Source organism: Zingiber officinale, chromosome 7A (assembly GCF_018446385.1).
Source record: "Zingiber officinale cultivar Zhangliang chromosome 7A, Zo_v1.1, whole genome shotgun sequence".
Lineage (NCBI taxonomy): Eukaryota > Viridiplantae > Streptophyta > Magnoliopsida > Zingiberales > Zingiberaceae > Zingiber > Zingiber officinale.
The window spans coordinates 15,319,223-15,325,222 of NC_055998.1; positions in this window are offsets into that span (position 1 = coordinate 15,319,223).

Sequence of the window (6,000 nt, forward strand, 5' to 3'; positions counted from 1 at the left end):
TCTGCTGCCACCTCTTGAAGTTCAGTCCACTGAACTTCTCTAAGTTTTCCCCGTGACTGATTGGCACAGTTTCAATTGGGACAAAGGGGGTCTGCACGTGTTGAGTCTGTTGCACCTCAACATTCTGTTTTATGGTCATCTCAACAGAATTGAATTTGTTTCAAGATTGTTAGCAAAAACAATCTGTTGTCAGAGATTTTTGGAGACTTAGTTGAATTTAAATTACACAAAATAAATTCAACTTATCTATTGAAATGATCTGAGTTGATAATCTTAGGCTGTCAGCAAGGGCTAATGTCTACCAAGTATTGAAAGCAGGCTTCACAGTGGTCGACTGGGTGAAATAGGCTAAGGCCGACCGAAAGTAGAGGCTTAGGCCGACCGAGCGAAGAGGCTAAGGCCAACTGAAAGTAGAGGCTTAGGCCGACCAAGTGAAACTTAAAGCCGATCGAAAGTAGATGTTTAGGCCGACCGAGCGAAGCTTAAAGCCGACCGAGCAAAGCTTAATGCCGACCGAGCGAAGAGGCCAAGGCCGACCGAAAGTAGAGGCTTAGGCCGATTGAGCGAAGCTTAAAGCTGACCGAAAGTAGAGGTTTAAGCCAATCGAGCAAAGCTTAAAGACGACCGAGTGAAGAGGCAGACCGAGTGAAGTTTAAGGTCGATCGAGCGAAGAGACCGACCGAGCGAAGATTAATGCCGACCAAATGAAAAATCCGACCGAGCGACTGACCGAGCGAATCGAAGATTTCTGCTGAGTGAGTTGCTGTCGAACAACAGAGCAAAGCCTAGAAAGCGATCGGACGAGTGAATTGAGTAAATAGAGTAAAAAATACACAAGTCAACATGGTTCAGTGTAATCCGAGCCTTAGATTTGTACCCCCCTTGCGCACTCACACATGAAAAAGAATCTCTCCACATGCATTTGTTCACATCCTCAATACATATGAACCAATATAAACTAACTAACATGCCTTGAAACTCTCAATATGAGACTAAAGTCTCATTCATACCTCTTCCATCTTCTCTCTATTCACATATATCTAACAACCTTCGCTCATAATTCTTTGTTTTTCTCACTGCTGCAATCCACATGATCGATCTCAGCACTCAAAACAAGCATAAGATAGGAATATCTACAACCAAAAAGGAGTTTCACTACTCTGCTACAGCCTCTGCATGCTGACGGCGATGTTGAGATTAGTGGTGGCAGTCAGTATTTTGAATGAAGAATAGGGAAGGAATCATGGAATAAGATATGAGAGAGGGAGCTTGAAGAAATAAACCACAAACATAGACTTGCAGTAGGTGTTTGCCGAAGAAGAATGATCGGACAAGAAGAGAGACAAATGGAATCGGGGAAATAAAGACAGCGATGCACGACTAAGATTTCGATCAAAGCGACAGAGGGTTGACACTGCGGGGGACAACGTCACGGTTGAGGTGTCATAAGGGGATGGAAAGTTCTTCTAAGAAACTGCTAGTAGATACGAGGTCACTAGTGATAGTGCTCCAACCAAGATCATAGGGAAAAAAAAACAAAATAGCAAAGACACAGTATCAAAAAATAATAACAATGATGATAATTACAAGGTCACTTCATTTTTCCGAAAATACTCTTACTTTTGACTTAGTTATAGCAACTACAACTAACTACTATAACATATAACAATAACTAAATAGCTACTACAATATAAAAAAAAATTATTATTTCATTTTAATCAAAATTATAATACTCAAAGCACTATCATATAAATATACTCTTTATCAAAATTATTTAAACTTCATCAAAATCACTTGAAACAATTATAGAAACTACTTAAGTAGTTGTTACAAAATCATAACTAAATCTAAGATTATAAACGAGCCAAGATAAGTCAAATTGTATCATATTCAAACTTATTAGACAAGGTAACTAAGTCAAACTAAGTCAAGCCTAAAATGAACTAGGTCGTTGAATAATTATTCAAGCTTGGCTTGATTTTTTTTTTAATGAGTTTGTGCTTGATTCGTTTAAATGTGATTGAGCTCTTAATTCAAGTTCGTTTGATTGTTTGTAACTTTTATATTTTAAGCTTGTTTGATTGTTTATTGAGTTTGATAATACAAAATTATTTGTTTATTTTGAAAGTTTCTTTATTTATTTAGCACGTTGATTGCAATTTTATTGATGAACATGGTTTGTTCACGAATGTTATTTACGAACATTAACAAACTGAATACATATGTGTTCAAACTTATTTGTTTAATTTAATTAGTTGTTTAATATTATTTATTTAATTGATCATGAGTGTATTAATGAATATAAACAAGCTTTTATCAATACGAACACCAAGCTTGTACATGAATGTTCAATTGATTTACCACCTAATTAAATTCTAAATCTTAAATCCTAAAACTTTTATTCGTTAAACCCTAAATATTTTTTAACAAATTTTTTTATCAAAATCATTTTAAATTGGTTAAAATTACTTTAGAATAGTTTTAAAAGTTATGAAGTAGCTGTAACACAATTATAGGTAAATTCTAAATTCTAAAACCTTGAATCCTAAATTCTAAATTACACTATTAATCTTTGGTTGGTCAAATTTTTTTAAACTTCATCAAAATCACTTTAAAACAATTCTAGAAGTTACAAAGTAGTTGCTACACAGTTATAAGTAAATTCTAAAACCTTGAATCTTAAATTCTAAAATGCACTATTATATCAAAATATTCTTAGTCATTTTGGTCAAATTTATTTAAAGCTCATCAAAATCATTTTAAATTGATCAAAATTGTTAGGACCTGTACGTGCTAGAGGAAGGGTGAATATCTTCAATCGCTTCTCATCTTGATCTCGTGCTCGTCATTTGAATATGCAATGAAAACTTGAATCAATATCGATGTCACATGTACAACTTTGGGATTTACTTGATATTCGTCTCTTAGACAACTAATCCAATGCCTACTCCTAGTGATCTCCCTCCACTATGAACTTCTCCTTTTAAGACACCTTCTAGAAGCGAGAAGCCTCTTACAATATGTTCTTATAAGAACACAATAAGAAAACAAATACAAAGATAAATGAAATAAAAAATGACTTTACAATTAGGAACTTGATTTAGATGCTTTCTTGTTGCTTAGAAATGCTTATTGTTAATCCAAAAATGCATCAGTATCTTGCCTCAGAATCTCCAAAACTAGCCTTGAAAATTTTCTCGAAACCCTTCTTTTAAAGCCTTTAGGTTGAGGTTGATTTCCGCCTATCAATCGACTGATCTTACATATCAGTTGATTGATATGATCTCTGACTATTGAATAGTCTTTGAACTTTTTAAAATATGTCTGAGTTGTTGATTATTTGAATATCAGTCGACTGATATCAATCATCAGTTAAGTTAAACAGTCGAATCAACTTGCTTCTGTTCCATTTCTGATCAACCATCAGTCGATTGATGAAATCAGTCTAATCGAATGGTCAAATCAACTTGCTTCTATTCAATTTAGGAAGCTAGCAATCGATTGATATCAATCATCAGTTAATTAATGTCATCAGTTGAATCGAATAATCAAATCGACTTGATTTTGTTCGGTTCCTAAAGTGATCAGTCGCCTTATCAAATCCATCAGTCGACTGATATTGAGTAAAAAATATAGATCTCTGAATGAGCTCTGTTTCACACTAATAGTTGTCTTGTTTTAATATCCAAGTCAAAAGTTATGACATTCGAAAGTTTGTTATGTCATTTTCGCATTACTATCAATCGACTAATACTCCTGTTTCAACCTTATTAAAGTCGAATTCATTTTGTTTGGTATCTAATTGACCTCAACCTACCAAGACTTCCTTTGCTTGACATCCAGTTAACCTTGATCTACTGGGACTTTCCATTACCTAACATTTGATCAACCTTAACCTGTTGAGACTTCATCGTTGCCTGACATCCGGTTAACCTTAATATGTCAGGACTTCATGTCTAATGTCAACTCCCTGCTAGACTTCCGACTGCCAAGTGTTCAGTCAACCATGACCCACTTGGACTTTTCTCTTGTCAACTACCTGTTGAACTTCCAATCATCAAGTGTCCGGTCAACCGTGACTTACTTGGATTTTCCGTCTCGTGCCAACTCCATATTAGACTTCCGACCACTAAGTGTCTGGTTGACCGTGTCACTTGAACTTTTCATATCTTGTCAAATATTTTGTCAACTTTGATCTTTTTGACTTTTTGCTCAGCCAACTTAACATATTAATCAACTATCAAGTATTTAGTCAACCTTGACCTACTTGATGTGTCACTCGACCAACTAACATATTGATCAAATATCGAAATCCTAACTCGAGTCAACTTGAGCTTGTATCAATAAAAATCATTTTGAAAATAATTATAAAAGCTACTGAGTAATTGTTACAAATCACAATAATATTATATTAACTATTACACATTATAACAACTACTATATATTTTTTTAATGAAAAAATAAATATATATCATTAAAAGGATGCACAAATATACAAAAGCAACCATGAATTACCTCATGTCGTTTCTGATGAAGTGTCAGATCTGGAAGGGAAGCCATGGTATAGTATACATATGCTCGCTCAGGTACCATTATATTACTCTTTCTATGCATCATGCTTCAGTCGCCTACACATATTCCATATGGGATATAGAAGATGAGGTATCAACCAAGCTCCATCATCCAGGTCAAAGTAGAAACATTGTCTCTTGTAGGCATCTTAACTCACGTGTGGCACAACATCATCTGTGTCTAACTTGCATGTGACCCAACATCCAGTGGCGGATCCAGACAAAAAAGGAAGAGAGTGCTCAAAGAAGGGAGCTGAAGCTTGTCTTCCTTCTCGCTACCCCTCGGACTACAGTATACTGGTGGAATTTTTCGGGAGCAAGAGGGTACTCAAGCACACCCCCACTCTCCCCTAGATCAGCCACTGCGGCAACATCATCATTGTTTATCTCGCATGTAGCTCAGCATCATCTATATCAAACCTACATCCTCTCAAGTTTGGGTTCGAGACATGTGTCCTCCCTTATCTCAAGCCACAAGCTAGGGTCTCGATCGCTATCTGCACATCATGGGATCATTTGAAGTCGTGTCCCCAAAGCCCCCAAAATCACTTTTAGCAAGTGACTAGTTATCAATGAATTTGATATGCCTTTAATACAAACATTTTACTGTAAACTAGAAAAATAGGATTGATTTTAGTACATGTTATAGTAATTAGTCATAGCTATTATAATAACACTAAAAATAAATGTATTCTCGAAAAGTAGAATGCATTGTGATTGTTTAAAAAAAATTGTTGTTTTAAGCGTCCATTTGAGTTTTATTCAATAAAAAAATCAATGTCTGTTTTATTTAAAGTATGCATTTCCTTTAAACACAATTAAAAATAATATTTTATCTATTTTTCTTACCTAAAATACGCCTTCATACTTCATCACAAAATTGATGTTTTATATAAAGTAACTTTAAGATATTATTTTAATTAAAATAAAGATTTTTTTTATTTTAAAATTAAAATTAAATCAAAACAACTACCTTAAAGCAGTTTTAACTCGACTGTTAATAAGTATGCAGTTCTCAGAATAGTTCCACGTAGATCACACATACAAATTTTAAGTAGAAATTTATAGGTAAAACATTATTTTAATTTTATTCTTTTTCAAACTGGGATGCTGACTATTTTTTTGTTTTCTGCCATCATAATTTATAATTTTTTTATTTTATTCAAGCTAGCATCTGATTAATTTTGATATTTTATGTCCTATAAAAATTTTTCATTAATTAGTTGAAAATGCTTGCAACGTATGGCTAATCGTCTAATATCTTAAGTTTGTCAATGAAAAAATTATCTTCCAATACATTATAGTTGAAAATTAAATCATAAATATTTAAGAGATTATATGCTCTATCGTACACTATAGCCCAGGCAACCATCACAATTTATAAGTACATTCTACATTGCTGCGCTTGTGTTGCTAACTAAGTATTTAA